The 12,396-nt window shown below is 35.6% G+C and overlaps 1 protein-coding gene across 5 annotated transcripts in view; it reads left to right on the forward strand.

Moving 5' to 3' along the window:
* The window catches only part of LOC150097323 (septin-9-like), a 248,179-nt gene that overhangs the window by 136,982 nt on the left and 98,801 nt on the right, over positions 1-12,396 (forward strand). Inside the window, exon 1 of one of the 5 annotated variants that reach the window (XM_090407754.1) lies at positions 11,815-12,051. The exons of the other annotated variants lie outside the window; for them this stretch is intronic. The gene's annotated coding sequence lies outside the window, so the exon portion shown is untranslated. Of the gene's footprint in view, positions 1-11,814; positions 12,052-12,396 lie in introns of those variants that run through there. 5 annotated transcript variants of the gene reach the window in all.

Consider the following 12,396-nt stretch of genomic DNA (forward strand, 5'->3'; position numbering starts at 1 on the left):
ATATATATATATATATATATATATATATATATATATATATATATATATATATATATATATATATATATTAGACAAAATCTCCTACATACAACAGGCAACCGTCGTTAGGGTAGCAGGGTGACCACCCAGCAAAAATATTTCGTACTAACTCATGCAGGAAAAAGGTACTAGATCTGAAACAAAAAGTGCTAAAATTTTATTTGCATTCGTTTTACTCTATTTAGGACATTTTACGATATTACTACCTTATTATCGTAGATGAATAAACTCAATGTAAAACCTCTAAATTAGCACATGTACGACAAATATGAAAAGAAAAAAGTCAAAAGTGTAAGTTCGATTCTCGTCGCGACGGGAGGAATCCTTATCTGGACGATTTTCAATCGAAGGTGAGTTAGCCGATCTCATACGGAGGTAGCAGGGTTTTTTCTCCCGGAAACTCGGGTTTTTCATCCCGCATATACAGACAAATCGCCTCTTCAGAACGCACGCAATTTACAGACAAAGAATACCAGTTGTGGTGGAGGTGGGCGGTAGATGGCGTTGATGGAGATGATTCGTAGTAGAGGTTCGGTGTAGTGGTTGAGACAGTTGTAGGTGTCCTCCCGCGATGAGTCTTCGGACTCCTTGGAGGTGTCAGGAATAATAATAATAATAATAAACTCACCTCACTGTAGTCATTTGTGAATCCAATAGCTGCCGTTGTCAATAATCGTAACAGAAATCCCAATTGTGACTCTTGCACTTAACATGTGTATTAATTTACCATATAATTTTAGTGTTTAAAATAATGTAACATTAAATTTTCAGTTATTTAATGTGTTATTTACATATATACAAGGGTTCCCACTCACAAGAAAAACACTTGAAGTATTTATTCGTTATTTTTAGCAGATTTTGCTAAATTAATTAACTCTTCAGAAATAGTAGAATCTGTGGCTGATAAATATTTCAATTTTTCTTTTGTCAAAAGGACTCCATTCATCAAGGGAGATTGTAGTTGATTTCTTATTTTATTTTTATTTATTGTCACTGCTGAAAATATTCTTTCAGTTGCTGCTGATGAATGAGGGAGGCACAGTACAGCTTTAACTAATGTTGCTAAATTAGGAAACATTTGTTCTCCTACAGCATTTTTCATTTCAAAAACTTTATTCCAAAAAAACATGAATTCTTGACCTTTTTTTCAATGCTTCTACACCGTACAGTCTTCAATAGTTGCCATTCTCTATCAAGCTCTCTTCATAATGCCCCTAGATATACATTTTCTGTCTAAAAACTGATCATTGTCGGTTGGATTTATCTTTCAATGGGGTCCAAATTACGCTGTGCTTCAATAAAAGGTGGTTACTCCTATTAAGATATTTAATTTTTTTTCACTTGTTTTCATTGTTGTAATGATCGCACGAGAAGTGTTTGAATAGCGAAGAATATATTTTCATTGGCTAATGCCAGTCGGATTGCGTGAGTATGGGATGGGGGGGGGGGGAAGAAGGATATCGAACAGCGAGAAGGGAAGGGAAAAAAATAAAACATGCTTGTGTCATTGAATGTGACATATGGGGAGGTGTGAGAAGAGAAACATCTTAAACTCATATGTCTAACTCTCATGTTGTTGTTATTGTTATTATTATTATTCTGAAGGAAGAAAGTACTAGATCTGATGGTAAACGTACTAGAACACTAAAAATTTATAAAAAGTACTAGCTCTAGTACGAAAGTACTAGTGGTGGTTACCCTGTAGGATAGATGTCGTCCATAATATGTTACATCTAAAACCAAAAAAAACCAGGTGTTTTTTATTTATTTTATTTTATTTATTTATTTTCGAGATACAGTTTTGCTGTTCTCCAAGCACCCTACTCCTAGGCTCTTCGCCTTAGTTGCTTAGTGGGTTACAACGGTCCTGACAACAGCTTTCGAATCTACAATCTGTTGGTCTAAGACTCTATCCCACTCGGCCTACCAGTTCGGTCGATATTATCCGAACTTACTTGAGGGTCGCTATACCTTAGTGTAAGACATTTTAATAAATCATATTAATAAATATATAAATATTTACCTACCTTTTTTTTAAAGCGGTATCAGAAATTATGAATACCGATTCCGAGATCTTTTAAGCTTAAAAAATAATGTCTTAGTATCGTAAAAGAATCTTGAAAACGAACACTGTTATAGTCACGTAACAGCATTACGTGCCCATAACTGTTAGTTTCGGCGTAACCTCCATACATAAAAAAAAAAAGGATGAACATAGGAGATCTAATCCAAGGCTGAGTTAAATTTTTAGTATTTCTTTCGAGTATGTGTTAGCGCACATAGCTCCATTACAATTGCTTTGAACCAAACCACCAGACAAACAGAGATTCCTATAAAAAATTAAAGAGACATTGAGGAAATGGTGGGCGATACCCATCATGCAGTTGAAAAATGAAAGATGGCTGCAGAGTTCAAATATGTATTAGAGCATTAAATTTCATCTGGCTATGATTTTCATTGCATGCCATAGAATTGGTACCATCCATTAATGCTCTTCATACTGCAAAGAAAATGAAAGCATCTGCTTTATTTATGAAGTACTTGCTCAAGCTAAGCAAAACTATTTTTTAACGTTTCCACACAAAACCACTATTCATTTTTAAATCTTAGATTTCAGATTTAAAAATGAATGTCGAAATCATTAAAAAAGAGAGAGAGAGAGAGGAAAAAAAAGAGAGAATAATACAGAATGGTGTCGTTTTTGTAGTTTATGTAATATGAAGATTTTTATGGTCAAAAATGGTGCCATAGATAGACTGGTTATCTGGATGTAAATAGCACTAGTTATTTTTAATTTTCATGAATAGCACTTAGAGATTCATAATTACTACGAGCATTATTTATTTATTTTTTATTGGAACTTGCATCGAAAACTTTAGACAAAAGTTATTTAAAGTAGAAGTATGCCATTTGTTCACCTTACATAAAAGCCTTTATATTTTGTTTGAAGGACATTTATTATTATTACTTGTCACCTCTATAGAGTCCCAAGACTCATTACAGAAAGTCACTTGTACTAATTTTCTGTTAATTGCGTATGGTCCCTGGATGATTTTCCTGTTTTGCAATCCCTAACGCTAAAAATTAAAAAGTAGTTTTAATTGTTTGCTTTTTTTTTTTTCAAATTTGAATTTTAACTTCTTAAAAAGTCTACATATGTATAGAGAAATGTGTATATTTCTCTGCTACGTAATCATTATAAATACTGTATGTAATATACTGTATACAAACATGCGCTCCCTCCTGTTCTGTAAGATATATAGCTCAGCTATTAATCAAGGTCGCCAGCCTTTGGGGTCGGGAGAGGGATTAAAAGAAAAACATCAATGGAAACATTTACAGATAGTTAATTTTTTTTTTTTCTTTATGCATATATTTTTGCTTCAGACTAAATTGCTATGTATGCTGACTATACATCCCGAATTTTTCGGGACATCTTGATTTTAAAGATTATATTCTGTTGTTCCCATAAACACTGTATAAGCACTATATTCATGTTTGACATTTCTGTCTAAGAAGGGATATTGATATTCCAGACAAAATGCAGACGAGAGTGACCAAATTGATAATCTAGCATGAATAGCTGCTCTATACTCGTAAGAGGGACTTGCTTGCAGTTAGAGCATGAACTTTTTAACCACAGGTTATGGTCATTAAAGACTTTGCTACTAAGGCGGTAGTATTATTTAACAAAGATCTGTGTAGCTCAGTGAAAGCGGAATTTGCATCCATAGTGATAGGCCACCCGAAGACAGATTTAGATGCGATTCTAATCACCGACTAGATGAACTTTTTAAGCTTTCTTCGACCAGTTCCAGGGTTAATCGATCGCTGGCAATAGCAAGTGGGTTTTTCCTCTGGTAAACTCAGATTTTTCGTCCCATAAAGTGAGGAAAATGGACAGTAGAACCCTCACCATTTCAGATAATAACATGTGTTAGGGTTATAGACCGAGAGATGCCGGCACTTGTTTGCTCTCTTCACTGGTTGCTGCTTAAAATTAGTGATATTTCTTGGGCCAACAATCTCTGATTGGCTACTGGTAAATATGAACTGCCCACTCGGTCTCCAAGAGTCAGACAGGACTAAACCGGCCTCGCCTGCTTCCGATAGGAGAATAGAAGCCGTTAGCTGATTTTTTAGATCTAGAATAGCAAACAGATGACATGCAGAGACGGCGGATATAAGCAAAGTATAAGTAAGAATAAGAAAATGTATGCATTATAAGGTGGAGAAAACGTTTCCGTGCTAATTTTTGTAAATTAGGATAGCCAACTCCACCCTCAGCCATTCACAAATAGTTGGCCCAAGAACTGCAGCTATTTCATGGTCCCTAACCGTAATGCTATATTTTTTGTTTGTAAGTAGTCTGAATTCTACGGTCGATTTTCTCGAGTTGCGGAACAAAACCAGTGGACTATTTGTCCATTGGTTATTTGCCTGGTTTTACAGCCCCTTACAGCAGGTGGATAACTGTTGTTTCCTACAGACGGTGTATTATGTATGTTAATTGTGTTATAATGACCGGTTTGCCTGTTCTGAGGGACACAAAAATCCGAATTTTCGGAGAAAAAACCTCATCTACCTTCGTATGAGACCGGATAATTCACCTTCAGTTGATAAGTCCCAATAAAGGTTCTTCACGTCCTAGACGGGTTTCGAACTCAGGTCTTTTCAACCAAATCACTTCGTCTGTAGCTACGGAGGCTCTAGAATAGTCATTAAACATTTCTACTGTATCTTCTGCTTTGTTCATCATGCTATCACCAGGGTGACCACCAATAGTACTTTCGTACTAGATCTAGTACTTTTTATAAATTTTTAGTGTTCTAGTGCGTTTACCAACAGATCTAGTACTTTCTTCCTTCAGAATAATAACAATAACAACAACATGAGAGTTAGACATATGAGTTTAATATTTTTCTCTTCTCACACCTCCCCATATGTCACATTCAATGACACAAGCATGATTTATTTTTTCCCTTCCCCTCTCATTGTTCGATACCCTTCTCCTCCCCCCCCCATCCCATACTCACGCAATCCGACTGGCATTAGCCAATGAAAATATATTCTTCGCTATTCAAACACTTTTCGTGCGATCATTACAACAATGAAAACAAGTGAAAAAAAAATTAAATATCTTAATATGAGTAACCACCTTTTATTGATGCACAGTGTAATTTGGACCCCATTGAAAAGATAAATCCAACCGACAATGATCAGTTTTTAGACAGAAATGTATATCTAGGGGCGTTATGAAGAGAGCTTGATAGAGAATGGAAACTATTGAAGACTGTACGGTGTAGCATTGAAAAAAAGGTCAAGAATTCATGTTTTTTGGAATAAAATTTTTCAAAGAAAAATGCTGTAGGAGAACAAATGTTTCCTAATTTAACAACATTAGTTAAAGCTGTACTGTGCCTCCCTCATTCATCAGCAGCAACTGAAAGAATATTTTCAGCAGTGACAATAAATAAAAATAAAATAAGAAATCAACTACAATCTCCCTTGATGAATGGAGTCCTTTTGACAAAAGAAAAATTGAAACATTCATCAGCTACAGATTCTACTATACCTGAAGAGTTAATTAATTTAGCAAAATCTGCTAAAAATAACGAATAAATACTTCAAGTGTTTTTCTTGTGAGTGGGAACCCCTGTATATATGTAAATAACATATTAAATAACTGAAAATTTAATGTTACATTATTTTAAACACTAAACTTATATGGTAAATTAATACATATGTTAAGCGCTAAAGTTGGGACTTCTGTTACGATTATTGATAACTGCAGCTATTGGATTCACAAATGACTACAGTGAGGTGAGTTTTGACTTTTTTTCTTTTCATATTTGTCGTTCATGTGCTAATTTCGAGGTTTTACATTGAGTTCATTCATCTACGATAATAAGGTAGTAATATCGTAAAATGTCCTAAATAGAGTGAAATGAATGCAAATAAAATTTTAGCACTTTTTGTTTCAGATCTAGTACCTTTTTCCTGCATCAGTTAGTACGAAATATTTTTGCTGGGTGGTCACCCTAGCTATCACCCTTAGCAACATTGCAGTTTTTCCCATAGTCGCCTCTTTTTGTATTGACTACATAACGAAAGAACTCCTTAGGATTTTTCCTAGCTTGCTGTGCCAGTCTTCTTTCGTATTACTCTTCTCACTTTCCTAGCCTATGTTTTATGCCCATCTTGCATTTGCTCGCCTCTTTTCTCTTTTTCCAAAGCATTTTTTAATATATGATCCACACACGAATTAATGTGCTATAGGTACACATGACCTATAGCACATTAATGCCGCGTGCGAGCAAGAAGAATAGAAGAAAGCAGGAATCCGTTCAAAATGCTTGTTATGGACTTCCCTTTCTTTATACCTATTCTATTTCTCACTCTCAGAATAGTGGTGCTCTTTTAAAAACTTCCAAACACTATTTATCTCATGCCAGAAAAATTTCCCACGATTTTACCTGAGTCTCCTGCTCTAATTGGAACAGGCATATGCCTAACCACCTCCGTATTGTCATACTGGCACTGGCACATATTGGAGGTTGCGTTAGAAACTTCATTCACATTAACCTTCTGCGATTTTATCACTAAATGCAACACGCTGAACCCTCGTGTTCCTTTGACCACAATTTTTAAGTCTCTTAGTAACTCAAGAAATTTTTTCTCTACAGCTATGACATTTCCTACTCCTAATCAATATTACTATAATTAAAGTTACCCATAATAAATAAGCAGCCGTCTTATACTATTTTATTTGTTGAAACATTTCACTGTCATCTCTTTCATTATATCCTGGCTTACACAAATATTCTTGTTCCATTTACCTTATACACACCAAGTATTTCCATTGAAAGTGGAGACAACTCGGTCGCTATCATTAACAAAATTTTATCTCCCTTTTTCTCTCTTCTCTCCTCCTGAATACTGTAACGAGCATATTCTATGCCTGTCACAATGTCATTCTCGGTCAGTTACATCTTATTTATTCCAAAAATCGTAGGCTGAATAAAATCAATTAATGCCACAATTTCTCCAGATTTGTTCCCAATACTGTTTGTATTAGGAACAAATGTTTGTATACATACACGTAAGCTTAACCCCAGACTTCAATTAAACTGAACCGTTTGTTCTTAGAGTATCAGTAATCACTTCAGCTGTTGGGGCCCAAACCTAACTTTTCCCAACAATCCCTATGCCCACTAACTCCATTAACACGAAAACATTCATTTCTATCTTCTGGACAGCGCCTCCCTGCACAATTTCTTTTCTTACAACATTTAATCCTACATGCCCAGAGATCATTGTGTGTTAACCAAAAATCCAATCACTCGCTACCCTAGCAACTCTCATTTCCTTGTTTTTGCTCATTTACTCTATCGTTTATCAATAGATTCTCTAAATGCCAAACGCTAAGTACAAACCATCCAAAAAAAAAAAAAAAAGTGCTACCTTTTATCAAAATCATCTCGATTATGGTATTAAAATGAATATTCATTTTCATTTCTTTACTATATTTCATACAGACTCTTCACATCATACCATTTGCAATAATTGCTCTTTTCTTCTCATTAAGCATCGTCACATCTTGGTAATACATTCATCATCTTTCCATTCTCCTTCTTTGCATTCACTGCTAATAGCAAATCGTTCACATCCTGTCTTACAGAAAATCTTTCTTTACCTAAATCCGTTCCAACTACTACAGCAATCTCTTTCAATCTATTCTGCCATATCAGAGCTTTATGTATGTCCCTGATCTTTGTTCTCGAATAACGCTGCCATCTTTCACGCTCTTAATTATTGGAACCCTCCTCCCATATAGCACTACATATTTTTTTTATTCATTTTATTCTTCACGCATTTTTCTCTCACACCTTTTTTTTTTTTTTCCCCAGTTCCACTCTTACATTATTTGATACTTCGCTCTTTGATTTCTGAATCTGAAATTTTTCACTTTCCAATCTGTACACATGCTAACTCAATCCTTACTTAATAATCGATCATTCTCATTTGCTTCATACTTTCTATTCCATAAAAACATTTGATCACATCAGAACTGTACAAGTTAAACTAGATAAGTTTATCAAAATTTTAGAATTACAAAATGTACTCCACTAGTTTATAAAAGCCAGTTTCTCTTTTCTAGGTTAACCTATACGGTCCAGTTTTTCGTATGCCTTTATCAGTTGACTGCTATCTCACAGATGTTCATCAAATATTGCGGTGATCTTAAATCAGATACAGGAGGTGATAGAAATTGTTAAGGTGTCTGTACAATCTGCTGTTAACCTGACATCAGGTGCAGAGTGATGCAATAGATATACATGAGATCATAAAGTTAAGTAGTCTGTACTGTCTTGTATTGGTGTACAGCAAAAAAAAAAAAAAAAAAACATTTTCTTATGAATCAGATAGCTTGAAACAGGGAATTAAAGGACTATTTTCATCAGGACCCAAGGTAGTGAGCGGCAGGCGGGTAACAGATTATTTATCAGCAACTGGAAGGGACAATGGACTTTTAGAAATATGTTTTTATACAGTAATAAAAACATTAATTTGTTTATTGATGATATAGGAAATGATCTGAGAGGAAATATTCAGTGTTTACAGATGATGCAAAATTAGGTAGAGCAATAGTCAATAAGTCGTTATTTTACTGGATACTAATTTAATGTGTCAAAGCGTAATGTTATGCATTTTGGAGAGAAATGATACCATATTGATGGAACTGTACTCCAGGAAATTGATGAAGCCAAGGATTTGGGGATGTTGGATTATTGTTGGATTTGGATTATTATGCACATCTCTGGTCGCCTGGATTTCTTGGAGATGTGGATGAGGTGGAGCGAATTCAGAGGCGAGTAACTAAGATTGTGGTAGGACTGTGCGATGGTCCTTATGAAGAGAGAGAGAGAGAGATTGACTATGTGTGGGTTACAGAAGCTGGTTGATTGAATAAGTTGCTTGGGGGGGGGGTTATAGGCGTGATATGGACGAAATATTTCAGAAAATGAATAATGTGAGGAAAAGAAGAGATCATTCACGGAAATTGAGTAACAGTGTTGACGCTATGGAGACACCCGTATAATAACAATAATAATACGAGTATTCATATTCCTCCTCCTCCTATTTCCCCCCCCCCCCCAAATAAAATAAATAGACTCATAAGTCTACTTTATAACGGATTTTCTTTTAATTAACATAATTTCATTTCAAATGATGCCGCATAAAAATGAACAGTCAACCTGATTTCAGGAACAATTTAGGGAAATTAATACAAATTGTACTAGTTGCCTCGTTACGGAGATGCTTTGTTTCTACTGTTGAAAAATAATTTCTGATCTCCAGTTAAGCAACATATGATTTGTGACTGAACAGAATGGCATTTTAACTATCACGCATGAACAGTTTCCTGTGAAATAAAGGCTTTCATTGTGTGCAGGAGTCATAACTAAGCAGGCTGAGAGACTGGTGCAAACGGAACAAATTATAGGGTCCACAGCGCATGAAGGTGACAGGGCGATATTCAGTGTGTGTGTGTGTGGGTGGGTGGGAGGATAGGAAAGGAATCCGAAACAATTTAAGTAATTGTAATAGTTGTTCATAATAATATACAAGTCATCTACAAGACTAATCGCAATACAGCATATATAATCAATGAGTCAGTGTTTCAATCCAGACCTACCTCAGCTCAGAGGCGTAGCTAGTGGGGGGGAGTCCGCCCCGGGCGGCACTTTGAACATTTTTGAACTTTTGCAGTTAATTTTAAAATACAGTCTCCAGAACTCAGTTCCAACTATTGTAAACTATTGTAATACTACTGCGAATTTTCCTCACAATTTCTGTAAATGTTGCTAGTTGTGAGAGGAGTTTTTCTAAATAAAATTGATGAAGAACCTACATTACTATGAAATAGTAATGTAGGTAATTCTTCATTACAATTCTTCGATAATGTCATCGACGATTTTGCTAACAGAAAGGCAAGAAAAATAACATTTTAGAATGTTAAATTAAAGTTTTACTTCAAAAATAAACATAGTGTTTTAATTTATTTCCCTATACGTCATTTTGACTTTTTGAGTTTTTTTTTTTTTTTTTGGTGTGTATTGAGAGGGACGGCAAACTCAGGGATCGTCCCGGACGGCAAAAGCTCTAGCTACACCACTGCCTCAGGCACTGGCTTTATAAACCTTTTGTGCGAAAGTAAGCAGATTTTTCAGTTCTAGATAAGACTTCAAACAGGAAGTGGAAGGAGAATTTGCGTAAATATATATGGGATTACCAAAAATAACAAATTTCTCAACACTCGTTTTAAACTATTGATAAAACATTATTTTTACACACACACACACACACACGCGCGCGCGAATGGTCCGATGATCACTTTAATAGAGACACCACCCATCTAACATCATGTAGTCTTCACCATTCAGCTCTTGCTCTTCTAGTATCAGGGTACAAGGAGTGCTATGAAATACATGTCCAAGACTATCACTTACCGCTTTGTGACCAAAGCAAAGTTGTTGGGTCCGTGATTTGCTGTTATCGCCATAGAATTGCCCTTCTGTCCACATGAAGTAACAATGACTGGGATTCACCACTTCATGCGGGCTTTTTTTCTCCAGGGCTCTAGTGTCAAATGCTGATGTTCCTTTGTCCACATTAGCTGTAGCTATTTGTGTTTGGACAAGCATGTAACCATAATGGGTATATGTTGTTACACCTCATTTGGTACGATGCATGACACTGCATTCAGACATATCCCACGATGAGTCTTTTGACTTGGAGGCCTGAATAATAATAATAATACCCCCTCCACCCTAGTTGTACAGCTCAGCAATTTGACTAGTTGTACATGATGACCTCTTGTCTGCTTTTCGCACGCCTTTTCTGGCCACATGTTCAAGGTTGACTTGATATGTTCTGCTTGCCACATTATTCTTGGTATAATGCAACACTGTCGCAGGCGACCATTCCAACAGGGAAACTGTTTACGAAGTATTCTTAACGAGCAGCCTAGTCTCATTATCATTTGTATTTTGTACCCCTCCCCCGTTCAAGATGTCCTTTGTCCGTTATCACACACACTTGACCAAGATGCTGTCATCAGAATGCCCTTAGAAGCTAGTGCCTGCCATGTCATGTGTTATTGGTAGATTCCATTTAGTACAGGATGTCTTTAATAATGCTATCGGTTTAATTTTAATGTTCCTTAGCAAGTCCATATAGTAATACATTTTGTAACGTGACTTTTATAACAGCCTTAACATTGTTTAGCGATCGACCCAACTTTATTTGAAGTCCACCTCACTAAAAAATATAATATACTCGTTATAATAATAAATTCTACAAATTATACGCCTCCTTTCACTTTGTGGACCATTTAAATTTGAGCGCTTGACTCCATAGACCCACGAGAAAAGACTTCCTTGGTCGGCAATATTGTCGAGTATTCAACGTACAGATGAAAGGATTTTTAATTTGTCCATGTATTTACTATTTTAATATGCATAGTTATAATCTCTACTAACTTGCAAATAAATGTGTATGCCTTTCTTCTCGTCCTTCCGCATTTTCATTTCCGTTAAGTTACAACCTAATAGACCTGGTCGTCTCTTTCCGATTTGAGGCGCATGACCTCCTGCTATGTTTCTTTCGGTTACTAGGGTTGCACCAAGTCCAAGCTAAACCGAGTGTTGCTTATACATGTTAGGCTTAGTAACAGAGCCGTGCCAACTGTCTCGTTGCGGCACCTTTCTCAACAGTTATAAATGCTGTCAGTTAGTTCCCTCTGGCGTACTTGGGTTGATTCACCACCGTGCGGGTTATGCGTTCAGTTTGAAATCACATGGCAAAGAAACGGCACAGCAGTCTGGGAATTTAGAAGAAATACGTGTTGATTCGTGCTAAATTATATTTGAAATTTTAAAATTACTTGTTATGTAGACTTTGTTGTACTATCTATATTGACTGAGAATTGATAAGGATTCCATTGTGGTAAGAACTTTTCATAAAAACAATTGGTGTTATGTTTGGTGGGTAACACTAGTAATAATAGTACTTATATAATAAAAGCACTTCGATATATACAGACCAGGATATATTAAGTGTAAGGTTTATCAAAGCCTAACTTGTTATACTATCTCATATATTATTTTATTTTATTTTTGAAATGAGCATTTTTGTTGTAGTTGTTTTGGTACTACTTTGTAATCTCATTGCATCCTGAACCTAAAAAAAAAAAAAAAAATCAGGCTCAAACCTAATCTTCTTTCAAACAGAAAATTTTTAAATTATTGTCAGGACTTGTTTCATGAGGCAGTTAACAGGATTTTCAGAACC

This window comes from Typopeltis vanoorti, chromosome 17 (genome assembly GCF_054136105.1).
Source record: "Typopeltis vanoorti isolate ZY-2024b chromosome 17, IOZ_Tvanoo_1.0, whole genome shotgun sequence".
Lineage (NCBI taxonomy): Eukaryota > Metazoa > Arthropoda > Arachnida > Uropygi > Thelyphonidae > Typopeltis > Typopeltis vanoorti.